Genomic DNA, 14706 nt, shown 5'->3' on the forward strand with positions numbered 1-14706 from the left:
TGCTCCGTAGTCGGCTTTTTCAGAGAGGTCATATCTGTTGGGTCAACGTTGTCTTTGTAAAACTTTAACTCCTCTGTTGCACAAATAGATTCTGCATAAGCTGCATCGCCTTCCTCACACTCCAGGGCCACCTTCCGGCTTCCATGAACCGTAATGGTCCCATTGTGACCCGGCATCTTGAGCTGTAAATACACGTAACACGGCCGTGCCATGAACTTGGCGTAAGCCGGCCGCCCAAATATGGCATGGTATGGACTTCTTATCTTGACCACCTCAAAAGGTCAATTTTTCCACCCTGTAGTTGTGCTCATCTCCAAAGGCCACTTCCAACTCGATCTTTCCGACTGGATAGGCCGACTTACCAGGTACCACACCGTGGAAAATAGTGTTTGACTGGCTGAGGTTCTTATCAACCAACCCCATACGACGGAACGTCTCATAATAGAGGATGTTGATGCTGCTGCCTCCATCCATGAGCACCTTAGTGAACTTATATCCTCCCACCTGAGGAGCCACCACTAAGGCCAAGTGACCCGGGTTATCCACCCGGGGAGGGTGATCCTCCCTACTCCACACTATAGGCTTCTCAGACCACCGCAAGTAGCGTGGAACCGCCGGCTCAACAGCATTCACATCCCTCTTATGAAGCTTCTGATCTCGCTTGCACAGACTAGTGGTAAACACATGATACTGTCCACCGCTAAGCTACTTTGGATTGGTCTGATAACCCCCCTGCTGCTGTTGATGACCCTGGCCTGACTGCTGATTAAAGCCCCCTTAACCGTTCTGAGGATTAGAATTTGAGCCGCCGCCCGGGCCATGAAAGCCGTCGGCGCCTGAGCCGCCGCCCGGGCCATTGTAATTCTTAAAGGCCTTCATGATTGCACAATCCTTCCATAGATGGGTAGCTGGCTTCTCTCTAGAGCCATGCCTTGGACAAGGCTCATTCAACAGCTGCTCCAGCGTCGGGCCTGACCCGCCGGCTCGGGGAGGGGGCCTCCCCTTGCGTCGCTGGTTATTACCTTGTGAGCTGGCGTTGGCTACAAACTCTAGGCTGCCATCGGCCTTGCGCTTGCCTCCTCCTTGGTTTCCCGGGTTATGCTGAGGACCCTTGCCATTGCCGTTCTTCTTTCCCTTCCCTGTCCTTTCATCATCTGAAGCGGGGTCCTTGGTACCATCAGAATCGGCGTACTTGACAAGAGCCGCCATCAGTGTACCCATATCATTGCAGTCGCGCTTAAGCCGCCCGAGTTTCATCTTCAGGGGCACGAAACGACAATTCTGCTCCAACATTAAGACTGCAGAGCCGGCATCCATCTTATCTGATGAATGTATGATCTCCTTGACCCGGCGAACCCAATGTGTCGTGGATTCACCCTCCTGCTGCTTACAGTTAGTCAAATCCACAATTAACATAGACTGCTTACAGGTATCCTTGAAGTTTTGGATGAACCGGGCTTTCAGCTCAGCCCAAGACCCGATGGAATTCGGTGGTAGCCCTTTCAACCAAGTGCGGGCAGTCCCATCTAACATCATGGTGAATTACTTGGCCATTGCCGCCTCACTGACCTCCAGCAGTTCCATGGCCATCTCGTAACTCTCGATCCAGGCTGCGGGTTGTAAGTCAGCCGTGTAATTAGGCACCTTCCTAGGGCCTTTGAAGTCCTTGGGTAGACGTTCATTGCGGATAGCTGGCACTAAACAAGGGACACCCTCAGTCCTGGTAGGGATACCCACGTCGACGGAAGTCATCGGATAAGCCGGGGGAGTTTGGTAAGCCGTCAACTGAGGCACCTGCTCCGCCACTTGTCGCGCTCTGTCTTGGTCTACTGCGTGAAAGGCTCCGTTATGAGCCGGGCCATGGCCAGGGGGCGGGTCATGGCGTCGGACATTACTTGAGCCGGTCGCTGAGACCATGTGTCTGCTGTAACTCGGGCTCCGGCCTGGACGAGGGGTCGAGTGGATCCTGTCCCGGCTGTAGGAGTACGCCTCTTGTTGCGCCACTGCTATCTAAAGGAGTTCCCTGATCCGGCGGGTTTCAATAGCCGTTGGAGAGTCACCGTCAATTGGGAGAGCCGCCAGTCGTGCTGCCGCGGCGACCATGTTCTCCAGCGGGTTAGCATAATGACCCGGTGGTATTGGCATGTACTGGGGCGTGGCAGGGTGCACCTGAGGAGGCCCCATCACTTGCGGCTGAATAGGTGTCCCGGACCCGGGCACTATGACCCCTGGCGGGTTACTAGACCCTGCACCTGGCGTGTTGAAGAGGTTTCGTGGATCGTAAACCGGAGGGAGTCGAGATTGGGCCTTTTGATGCCTCGTTCTCAGGACCTCATTGGACGCGTTTTGATCCATCGTGAGCCGGAAGGACTGCGCTTGAATCAATTGGGTTTGGGCGTCGAGAGCCGCCCTCTCCGCAGCCATCCTGATCCCTTCTGCTGCCAGATCCTCCTTAGCTTTCACTAGATCTAACTTTAACTATGCCACCTCCGCATCATGCTGAGCTTGATCCGCCGGGTCAACCGTGGCGGTTAACAGGGCCGTCATCTTGTCCGTGAGATCCATTAGCACCTGAGCCGGCGAGGGCACCGGGTTTCCCGCTCCAGCAGCAGGGTTCTGAACAGGCTGCGCACCGGCCATGAAGATTCCAACCCGGCTTGGCGGCTCAAACGGGTCCGGAATACTGTCACCATCGGAACAACCCATGAGCCTGCCACTTTGAAGCTGATACAACGAGTTTGACTCATCGGTGGACGACTCGCCGTCAGAGCCAGCGGCCGTCTCATCACCAGATCCAGATCGATCAGAAAGCCCTCCATGGATACATCCCACAAAAGCATGCTTTAAGGCAGGCCGGGCCCGAGCGGGTCGTGCACGCTGAGCCGTCTCGATGAGATCGGCGCAGAGATCCGACTCAGGGTCCGGCTCACCAATCTTGCCAATGAAAAAATGAATTCCGCCGAAGGGGACCCGGTACCCGTACTCAATTGAGCCGGCATCAGGGCCCCAGTTTGCATCGTCGATGTAGAGCTTGCCGCGACGACTCTTGGTCATCCGGCCCACAGTGTATCCCTTGAGCCCTTCGAAGCTGCCCTTCAAGAACTCAAATCCACCGTGCGCTGGCCCCACGGTGGGCGCCAACTGTCGTGGAATTGTCACGGCAGATGTCCTCGAGCTAGGACTTAGTCGTGGAGCCATCGCAGCTAGGAAGCTTGAAGGGGTTAAGTGGGACAAGGAACACGAGGGTTTATACTGGTTCGGCCCCTTACGGTGAAGGTAAAAGCCTACGTCCAGTTTGAGGTGGTATTGATTAGGGTTTCGATGACCAGGGAGCTTAACTGCTATGCCTGGCTCTCGATGAGATCTTTCTTGTCCCTAAACCGCTGCCGGGTCGTCCCTTTATATAGGGAGGCTGACGCCCAGCAGCTCTCAGAGTCCCGGCCGGCTCATAAGAGTGTCCGTCTCGGACTCTCAACTATTCTTGCCTTACACTACAAGTTCTACCATAATAATGATTGTAACTACGGGCCTTAAGCCATATCCGGGTCTTAAGCCCATCTTTGGCCCACCGTCTTCAAGCTTGGCGCCGGGCTTCTGGCAATGACCATTAAGAGTAACCCGGCACTCCTAGCGGGTGACTCTAGGTCTATATCCTCAACAGGGTGGGTGCGGAGATCTCAACCTACCCAGCCTGCCTACTCGCGATCCTCCTAAGCCTAGCGCGACGGGCTCAAAGAGACAAAGAGACATAACAGTTTATCCTGGTTCGGGCCACCTTGCGGTGTAATACCCTACTCCAGCGTTTTTGGTGGATTGCCTCGAGGGGCTGAGGATGAACTAGTACAGTGGATGAACTGGCCTCAGGAGTTGAGATGTTCTTGAGCTCAAGAGAGCTGGTGAGATGGATCCGATGCCCTCGCTCTGAGCTCGATTCGATCTTCCTTCTATGGTGGTGGCTAAGTACTATTTATAGTGTCCTTGGTCCTCTTTCTAAATGTTGGCGGGAAGGGATCCCACAACGGCCGGATTTGAAAGCGGACATGTAGTACAACTTATCCTCACTAAAGTGGTCTTCGCCTGCGAAAAGCCCCTGGTCATGACGATGCAGTGGGCTCGGTGATGACCTCCGTCCTGCCGTCCTGGCGGTCTTGGTCTCGTTGCACCATAATGGAAACCTTTGGCTGATTCCTCGAGACTCCATGCCTGTGGCTTGCCTCCCTTGCGCCGAAGAGGAAACTGGTGCCACCTGGCCTTGGTCGTCATGGCTCACGTCAGCTGAGCCTCGTGAGGTGCACCTTGCATAGAATTCTCCGCCCCTCGGGAGCCAGCCTGAAGAGGCCGATCCCCTCGGGGGTCTTGGTGTCATCCTCCTCGCGAGGGTCTTGAGTCGTTGATGCTGAAGCTGGGCCGTACCAGGCCGTTGGTGGAGCCACGTGGTGGGCTGCAGGCAGGCAAGTCTGGATACCCCCATATCTAGAACGGCGATAGTAGCCCCAGGGCCCAAGGCGTGCTCGAACTTGGCTTCTGGACAAAGCCAAAGGACAACTGTGGAGCGCCGGGGGCCCTAACCGCCTGCGGCCTTGATGACGTGTGGCGATTAATGGGACGTGGGCGTCTCCACTTCCCCACGGTACCTCGGCAACTGTTCGACTTCACGGAATGATGCGGCATGCAGAAGATCATCATGGGGCGAGGTCGTGGAGGCCCGCGGTTGGCCTTCCTTGGCTATAAATGTGGGAGAGGGGCAGAGCCCCCTCGCTCATCTCTCCTTCGTCTTTTTCCCACCCGCTTGTTCTCCTTCTCCGTCTTGCTTCCATGGCGCCGCCGAGGAGGTTCTCAGCGGCCGAGAAGGGGAAGGCTTCTAAGGAGGGACCAGCCTCTCCGCCTCCCAAGAGAGGCCGCGGCCGTCCCCGTAAGCACCCCGCAACCCCCGCAGTGGCCTCCAGGGGGCGCGGGTGTGCATCCCCCAGGGCTCGCGTTTCTCTTGGTGCCCGTGATGGTACCTCTTCTCGCAGCTGGGGCCACTGGCTTTGGAGCAGTCTCCATGACGAAGGAGGCGCGCCGTGATCGTGTGCCCTCCTCGACCGCGCTTCTCCTCGCTGGACGTGCTCCCAGAGTTCGTGGTGTGGTCGGAGAGCCCGGCCGGCACCTCGCTCCGGCTTCCGTGCTTCTTCTCTGGTGAGCTTCCATCCTCGGGGCTCGATGGTCTCTGGCTGCAGGCTGACGGCTGCTGCAGCAGAGCTTCGTGGGTCGGGATGGAGGTCGCCGCCTCTGGTGGCGTGGTCCTTACCCGCGGCTGGCAGACGTTCGCCCGCGCGCGAGGCCTGGGCGGAAGGTGCACCCTCCACATCAAGTATGATGGCTTGGCGACGCTCTACGTGATGGTGTTCAGGGAGGACGGCCGCCGCGTGGGGTGCAGCCCGAAAGACAGCATCGACGACGAGGGTGGCAAAGGTGAGCTTATCCTTGGCGGTGTGCGCTCCTCTTCGCGCGAGAGCAGCCCTTCCTTGGATGAGAGCTCGAGCAGTGGCAGCTACGACCGGCCCCCACGCCGTCGCGCTCGGGTCAAGGACGGCGGTGGTTCTTCCCGCTGCAACGCTCCGGTGAAGCTAGATAGGAGTCCGGCGTGAGCCTGGGGCCGCCGAACTTGGACTCAAGACCGGCCGTGGCCCCAGGTCGCCTATGGAGGAACTGGTGGAGCGCTGGGCCACCTTGAAGTGCTGCTTGAGGACGCGGCACTTGTGTCGGGTTCGTGCGTCCTCGGGTATTCTTTGTTTAGCCTTTCCTTTCTCCTGTAATTCGGAAAAAAAGATAGTGTACCCCGCCGGGGCATGTAATGAACTGTGGTAGTTATGCCCTTTATGCTATGCTTGCTATCTTGATGTTGTGTCGTAATGTTTGTGCTCTCAGTAGGCCAGGATAGGAAAACTTAGCTTGGTACGCGTGCAGTAGCTTTCTGCCTCACGAGGATTTGGCTTCTGGTGCCCAACGAGGCCCCCTTTCTTGGGAGCTGGAGGTCACAGACCTCGGGAGATGCCTCGGGGTCTCGGGAGCCACCGCGGAAACCGCTGCAGGGTTGTTTTTAAAGGAAATGGAAATCTGACGAGCACCTCATTCCTCCTTATGCGAGCCCCCTGTCATAGATCCTCTCTGGCTTAATGCACCGCGTCGCGTTGCCTGGGGGGCACGGATGTAAGGGGTGCTGATGCCTGTGAGCTTGATCGAGGGATCCTCGCGAGGATAAGGCCGAAGCACCAGGGCAGCGGGGTTCGGCGTGGTGTGTGCGCGCGAGGGCAGGCCCCAGGCGCACACACCTACCTAGCCCCCACGCGCGAGGAGCGCGAGGGAGAGTGACGGGCAACTGTCACCTCTCTCTTATCCTTAGGCTAAAAAGCAAACGAGCGGGAGGAGAAGAATTCAACTCGGCGAACCGAAACACGAAAGCACCAAATCCATAGAAAGATTACTAAAAGACTGCAAGCAACTTCGGAAAGCAATTGAACAGCCGCGTCCGGCACCTAATCTAGTCTTCTCACCAGCGCAGAGCTAAGTGGTTCCACTAAGACGTGGGAGGGAGCCTCATGAGGCCCCAGGGCGGCTCTCAGGAGACTCCGGGGCGTGTACAGCCCCACTCATTATTACGTGAGAGTGTCACGAGCGAAGACCTTCACAGGCCGGAGCCTTGCTTCACAGGCCGGAGCCTTTCTTCAAGGGTAGAACTTCTGGAGGTGCTGGATGTTCCACGCGTTCTGGATGGGGACCCCGTCCTGTGTCTCCAGGCGCGCGGCGCCAGGCCTGGAGACACGGGCAATCCTGAACGGGCCCTCCCACATGGGAGAGATCTTGTGCAGCCCTTCCCTGGGGAGCACCTGCCTCAAGACGAGGTCGCCCACCTCTAACGTCTTGGAGCGGACGCTGCGGAAGTGATACCGCCGCAGTGCCTGCTGGTACCTTGCCGCCCGGAACGAGGCTTGACGGCGGCATACCCCAGCACGAGATACATCCTCCGCGTGGCGTCCTGACGTCCCTCGTCAAACGCCAGGACCCGCGTGGAGCGATGCTTGACCTCATGTGGTAGAACTGCTTTTGCTCTGTACACAAGGAAGAACAGCGTCTCTCCCGTTGGCTTGGTCGCGGTGGTGCGGATGGACCACAACATGGATTGTAGCTCTTCCAGCCAGCCCCTACCGCAGTCCTCGAGCTTTTTCTTGAAGGTTCTTATCTTGAGGCCCCTCAGGACTTTGGCATTGGCCAGCTCGGCTTGGCCATTGCTCCTGGGGTGTGCCACTGAGGCATAGCATATCTGCGTTCCAAGGTTAGCATAATGTGTTTTGAAAAGGTTGCTAGTGAATTACGAGCCATTGTCGCTGATGATGCGGTTAGGATCCCCAAACCAGCTCATGAACTTGACGGCCGATCCAGCTGGGATGGCGCGGACAGCTTCTACTTCTGCCCGTTTGGTGAATTTGTCGATGGCGACGTAAAGGTATCGGTAGCCCCCTGGCGCTCGAGGGAACGGCCCCAAGATGTCCAGCCCCCAGACCTTGAACGGCCATGTGAGCGGGATTGTCTGGAGGCCCTGCGCAGGCTGGTGAATTTGCTTGGCGTGGAACTGGCATGCTTCACAGGAACACACCAGCTCTGTGGCGTCGTTGAGCGCAGTGGGCCAGTAGATGCTGCTGCGGAACGCCTTGCCCACCAGAGTGCGTGATGAGGAATGATGCCCGCAGTCCCCACCATGTATGTCCGCTAGCAGCTCAAGTCCCTGCTCCCTCTTCTAGGTATGCCTCCATGTGCTCGTCCTTGGGTGTGTACTCCTTGTTGGAGAAGTTGATAAGGAGCTGGGAATCGCCCTTGATGGTGATGCGTTTCACCCCCAGCTCCGCCGCGGCCCTGAGACCAACGAGCAAGCCCTCGAACTCCACGATGTTGTTGGAGACCTTCTTGCCCTGCTGGAATTAGAGTTGTACCGCGTAGTAGAGCTTGTCCTTGGCGGGTGAGATGAGGACGGCTCCTGCTCCTGCGCCTTGCCATGCGAACGCTCTGTCAAAGTACATGATCCACCCATATGGTTCCTCGTCCCCACGTAAGAGGGAGCGGTCCTCGCTCACCCCATGGTCGGGGATGTCAGTCCATTCGGCCATGAAGTCAGCGAGGGCCGCACCCTTGATGGCCCTAGTGGTGCTGAACTCGAGATGGAACGGCTGAAGCTCGATGTTCCATTCTGCAACTCGCCCGGCGGCGTTCGGGCTCCGGAGCACCCTCTCCAGCGGGTATGCCGAAACGACTTTGATGGGGTGGCCTTGGAACTAGTGGCGCAGCTTTCGGGAGGCGGCGAGGAGCGCGAGCAAGAGTTTCTGAGGCATGGGGTAACGCGCCCATGCCTCCCTCAGCACCGTGCTGACGAAGTAGACAGGGTGCTCGACGAGGGGAGAGGCATCGGTGGAATCTTGTTCTTCTTGAGGACGTGGGCCTTCGGTGGCCTCGCGAGGTCCGTCCTCTGGAGCCCCCCCCAGTTGTGGGGTCAATCGCAGCCTCGGGAGGGATATCGGCCGCTAGGTTGGCCGACGCCCTAGGTGCGCTGTCCTGTGGGTGCTGCACTTTGCTTGGCGGTTGAGCATCCTGTCGAGGGTCGTTGGACGGGCGCTCCTTCCTTAGCGCCACCAGGGCGGCACTGGCTGAGTGGCGGTGGCTGCCAAATAGAGCACCAAGGGCTCGAGAGGGCGTCGTGCCACCATCACTGGTGGGTTGTCAGGTATCTCTTGAGGTCTTGAAAGGCTGCGTCTACCTCTGGGGTCCACTCGAACGGTCCCTCCCTTTTCATCAGCTTGAAGAACGGGAGGGCGCGCTCCCCCAGCTTGGAGATGAAGCACCCCAGTGAGGTTACGCAGCCCGCCAGCTTCTGCATCTCCTTCAGGGTCTGCGGGGGGCTCATGTCTTCTATTGCCTTGACCTTCTCTGGATTGGCCTCGATCCCTCTATGCGACACCAGGAAGCCCAGCAGCTTGCTTGAGGGGACCCCGAATACACACTTCTCGGGATTGAGCCGAACATCCACCTTGCGCAAGCTGGCAAACGTCTCCTCCAGATCTGCTATCAGGGTCCCAGCCTCCCGAGACTTCACTACTATGTCATCAACATAGGCCTCTGCGTTTCTCCCGAGCTGCGTCCCCGGGGCGATATGCATCAGCCGCTAGAAGGTAGCCCCGGCATTGCGCATCCCGAAGGGCATGCAGGTGTAGCAGTACACCCCGCAGGGGGTCAGGAACGCCGTCTTCACCACATCTTGCATGGCCATCTTGATCTGGTGGTAGCCTGAGAAGGCGTCCAAAAAGAACAATAGGTCGCATTCGACGGTGGAGTCCATGATGTGATCGATGCAACGAAGCGGAAAGGTATCTTGAGGGCAGGCCTTGTTGAGGTAGGTGAAGTCCACACACATGCGTTCCTTCCCCCCTTTCTTGGGGATGACAACGGGGTTCACCAGCCACTCCGTTGTATGGCATGACGATCTGGGCGATGTCGAAGTCGATGAGCTCGGTGCGGTAGTTGTCGCGGGTCCCGAAGGTAACGGGGAGACCGATTTGCCCCAGAGGGCGGGTGAAGCTGCCACCGACCCCGGAGAAGGGCTTGGTGGGGCGGAGCCGGCCGGGAGGCACGTGCAGCTGGCCGAACGCCTCCGCGAAGAGCACGTTGAGGCCAGCCCCGCCGTCGACGAGGGTCCTGGTGAGCGCCATGCTGCAGATGGTGGGGGTGCAGAGCATTGGGAGCGCTCCTGCTCCTACCGTGGTCGCTGGATGGTCTTCTAGGCCGAAGGTGAGGTCGGCCTTCGGCGCTGCCCAGTCCGGGGGAGCCCCTGAGCTCACCTGGGCGACGCTTACTTGCCGGTAGAATTGCTTGATATGCCGATCAGAAGGTGGTGCCTGTGAGTCGCCTAAAAGGGCCGCAACGACAGGAGGCACCGGTGCCGCGAAGCACGCAATGAAGAGGCTACGTAGCTCCTCTCAAGAGGCCACAGAGGACTCCGGCAGGTGGAGCAGCCAGGCGCGCGACACATCTACAAGGGCCATGGGGAGCCAGTTGGCCTTCACCTTGTCATTTCCGCCGGCCGCCCAGACTGCCTCCTCGTACGCCTGGAGGAAGCCAGCCGGGTCCGCCGTGCCGTCGTAGCGTGGCGGCAGCTCGGGCCTGAACTTGTGCGGCCATTCCACCCGTCGCAGGGAGGGGGTGAAAGGGCGCAGCCCCAGCGCTTCTTCGAAGGCGCGCGTCGGTCGAGTCGACGGAGAAACGCCCACCATTGAAATGGCGTGATCTGACGGATGGAGCAGAGGATCTCCGATGACCCCCTACCTGGCGCGCCAAATTTTGGATTATGGGTTCCCCAAACCCTTGAAAGGTTCGAACCCTGGGGTGCGTGCGGAGATCTCAACCTACCCAGCCTGCCTACTCGCGATCCTCCTAAGCATAGCATGATGGGTTCGAAGAGACAAAGAGACACAGCAGTTTATCCTGGTTCGGGCCACCTTGTGTAATACCCTACTCCAGCGTTTTTGGTGGATTGCCTCGAGGGGCTGAGGATGAACTAGTACAGTGGATGAACTGGCCTCATGAGGTGAGGTGTTCTTGAGCTCAAGAGAGCTAGTGAGGTGGATCCAATGCCCTTGCTCTGAGCTCGATTCGATCTCCCTTCTATGGTGGTGGCTAAGTCCTATTTATAGTGGCCTTGGTCCTCTTCCGAAATGTTGGCGGGAAGGGATCCCACAATGGCCGGATTTGAAAGGGGACAAGTAGTACAGCTTATCCTGACTAAAGTGGTATTCGCCTATGAAAAGCACCTGGTCGTGACGCCGCGGTGGGCTCGGTGATGACCTCCATCCTGCCGTCCTGACGGTCTTTGTCTCGTTGCACCAGAATGGAAACCTTTGGCTGATTCCTCGGGACTCCGCGCTTGTGGCTTGCCTCCCTTGCACCGAAGAGGGATCTGGCTCTCTGCGCCCGCTGGCGCCTGCCTGGCGCCCGCCTGGCCTTGGTCGTCATGGCTCACGTCAGCTGAGCCTCGTGAGGTCCACCTTGCATAGAATTCTCCGTCCCTAGGGGCCAGCCTGAAGAGGCCGATCCCCTCGGGGGTCTTGGTTTCGTCCTCCTCGCGAAGCTTGGCCCCTCGCGAGGGTCTTGAGTCGTTGATGCTGAAGCTGGGTCGTACTAGGCCGTTGGTGGAGCCACGTGGCGGGCCGCAGGCAGGCAAGTCTGGATACCCCCATATCCAGAATGCCGACATATACGTTCGCGACCAGAATGACAACGCTATGTATGCTTCGACCAGGTGGGGCCCGACTGTCAGGCACTACCTTGCGTGCGAAGATGTAGCTGGTGGGTCCCAGCAGTCAGGGGGCGAATCGTTTTTTTCCATAATATGGACGCACCTCCTTGCGTGCGAAGATGTAGCTGGTGGGTCCCAGCAGTCAGGGGGAGAAAACGTTATTTTTCAGGGTAAAAAGAATGCAGTTGCATGCATGCGTCCATGGGCGTGGTGCGTCCCCACTGTTAGCCTCTCACATACAGTCATCTTCTGATGACTCTCGTTTGTTGACCACGTTGACCACACCGTGCCGAGCGCACCAAGGGCGGTGGACGACGGCGAGGCCCCATACTGGAACGACCCAAAGATGGGGAAGACGCGGCAGTGGAGTCACAGATGGAGAGGAGTGGGAAACTTGACTGGTTCGGGTGCGCGGCAGCACTGCCGCCCACGGGAGATAGGAGCAAGAATAGAGGTTGAAGAAGGAGCACAACTGTTGGATTAACATCCAATGGTCCAACTGCTAGATTATCAATTTTTGATTAAGTTGACAAAGCCCTGTGTACACGTCTGCTTAGTAGGCCCACAAGTCAGCCGCCAAATCTGCCGTGTCCCAGCTGTCATCGGGAGAATAGTTTTTTTTCGCATAACAAGGAGGCACTTCCTTCCGTGTGAAGATACAGCCGGTGGGTCCAAGCTGTCAGGGAGAGGAAACAACTTAATAGGGAGGAACTTTCCTTGCGTGCGACCATGGACCTCATGGGTCCCAGCCGTCAGGCTCTCACGTACAGTCCTCTTCCGATGACTCACGTTTGTTGACCACTCCGCGCCGAGCGCAGCAAGGCGATGGACGACGGCGAGGCCCCAGACTAGAGCGACCCGGAGATGGGGAAGACGCGGCAGTGGAGTCGTAGACGGAGAGGAGTGGGGAACTTGACTGGTTCGGGTGCGGGGTGGGCCTACAATCGGCAGAGAATAACAGGAGGTGCGGACTAAAGGGATGGCCTGGTCGCCGGCGAGGTAGCGTTTCGCTGCGAGGCGCGCAAAACAACACCACTGGATGCCGGAGGTTGGAGCAGGCGGTCCCGGCAGCACTGGGGGAAGAAGATGAGAGATTGAAGAAGAATGTCGGCGTTGGAGGTAAATCCAACGCCTTGCTTAGGCTTTGACCTACTGGCCCACATGTCCGCGGACTTGCTGGGCTGGGTGAAAATATCATGTTGGGCTGGATGGGGAAATGTTATAAAAATGTAAACACATGATTGCACATCTATTACTGCATTGGCCAGTAAAATCTTTGCAAGCTTATGTACGCAATCACTAGGAGTTAACTTGCCAAGTTATATATAAACAATTATTATTATTATTTTGTAAGAACTTTCAATTTATAAAATAAAATATCATTTTAATTTGATGAGTTAATAGGACGTGGGGTATTATTATTTTTTAGGCTAGACGTGGGACAATTGAGTTGGTTCTAGGGAAAAGTACTGGTAGAAAACTCAGTTTACATTGAAAAAGAAAGTGGAAGAAAATTCAGATATAGGATTAATGAAAACGAAAAATAAAGGAAGTGGGAAGGTCTATAAAATGGTTGGACGAACGATAGGTTTAACGGAACCTTATGTTGTTTCTATTATATATATATATATATATGTAATAAAATAAGATATATATATACACACACTATTATAGAAGGGAAAACATAGGTTCAGTTTTGCATTCTTATAGAAAAATAGAACTGATCTGTGCGTCGTCTTGAAAAAACAAACATAACTTGGGCTCCTGATGTTATAGACAAGCTAGGTTGGGAGGCCCAGAGGTCGCTTGATCCAAAAAACGTTGAAACATGTCGTGGGCTGCCCATGTTAAATAACAAAACCTAGGCCATGGACCTAGTGGGCCCGGGACTGTCAGCCTCTCGACGAACAGTTGTCTCCCGATTCCTCTTGTTTTGCTGACCATGTTGGGAACGACAGACGGCGGCGCCGCGGCGAGAGCACCAAGGCGGAGGACGAGGTCGAGACCGCGGACCGAACGAACCAGAGCGGGGGAAGACGCGGGCGGAGGGGAGTACGAGGGTTGACTTGTTCAGGTGCAGGGTGGGTCGGTGGAGTTGCCGCCGCCGGACAATGTGTGGGAGTAGAGGGATGGCCTGGCCAACGCCATAGGCTATGATGGCCAGCAGTTGTACAGGAAGAGGACGAAAGATTGAACAAAATAAAGAAATACAAATGGATAGGTGGTTGGTCCCATATGTCTGTGTACGAGACCTGCTGGGTCCACCTGAGAAGGGGAATATGTTGGGAGGAAGGAGATTCAAAGCACGGCAGCCGAGTGAACTAGTTTTTTTTAAACGGACGAGTGAACTAGTTACATACATAACCAAATAGCCACTAAAAAAAGCAAACAGGTTAACGGGTTCTTAGAAGAAATATTTCGGACAAAACAGATAATTACGACACATAGACTAATGCATGAAACACTCAGATGATAAAGGTGCTTAAACAGATAAAGTACAACATCTAGACCTTCCTTGCACGCTTGATCATGACGTTGTGGCTGTCCGTGTACTCGTCGGTTACGGGAAGCAGACACACCCCCATGTCCAAGATCCGCCTGTACATGTCGTAGCATGCGTATGCGTCCTTGGCCGTGTAGGTTATGTAGGCTAGATTCAGAGGTACCTCCCACGTGTTCAGGTCCTTGGTATCGTTGTCTTCTTTCATGTTGGCGTAGCACGGGTTGATGATGGTGTCGGCGAGGTCAACCACGGAGTCCTTCTCCTGCCCGTTGCCGATGATCTTGTATTGTTTCTGGATGTCGACAAGCTTGTTGCACCAGATGGCCGAATCGTCGTGTTCTTCCTTCTCTCCACTGTAGTGAAGGTGCAGTCGATGCTACCGATGAAATGGGCGAATGCTCCAGAACCTCTGATGGCCCTACAGCAGTGGTAGACGAGAACCTCGTCTCGCACGCATACCTGGGCAACCGCGATCCGATGGTCCCTGTTAGGAGATGAATGGATGGGCACAAGGTCTAGTCATGCGACCTTGTGCTTTCTCATCCTGTAGGTACTGCTTGAACTCGGCGAGGCAGAGCTTCACAGAGTCCGGGTCGTTGGTGTAGATCACATTCAACTTGGTGCAGCCATGGGACTGAACAGAGAACTCAAAGGTGAACTCTTTGCTGAAGTCCATATCCAGTAGGCTCACCCCTCAGATCGCCATTGGAGTCTCTTCAAGTGAACGGGTGAGTAGGCAGCAGCAGTTCGTTTTTCAGCTCTTGTGGAACTGGATTCAACAGTAAACTGAGTGTGTATAGGCGACAACAGTTACTACCCCTCCCTCGCCCGCTGCATGCCCGGTAGAATATGCATCCTCGGCGCATTCAAACGCCTCCATTAA

General features: G+C 56.3%; 1 protein-coding gene across 1 annotated transcript in view; it reads right to left on the bottom strand.

The window, feature by feature from the left end:
- Positions 1 to 14706, bottom strand: part of LOC109746611 (uncharacterized) — an 83158-nt gene that overhangs the window by 16099 nt on the left and 52353 nt on the right. The gene's annotated exons all lie outside the window — the stretch shown is intronic.

Source organism: Aegilops tauschii, chromosome 7, assembly GCF_002575655.3.
Source record: "Aegilops tauschii subsp. strangulata cultivar AL8/78 chromosome 7, Aet v6.0, whole genome shotgun sequence".
In the NCBI taxonomy this organism is placed as follows: Eukaryota; Viridiplantae; Streptophyta; class Magnoliopsida; order Poales; family Poaceae; genus Aegilops; species Aegilops tauschii.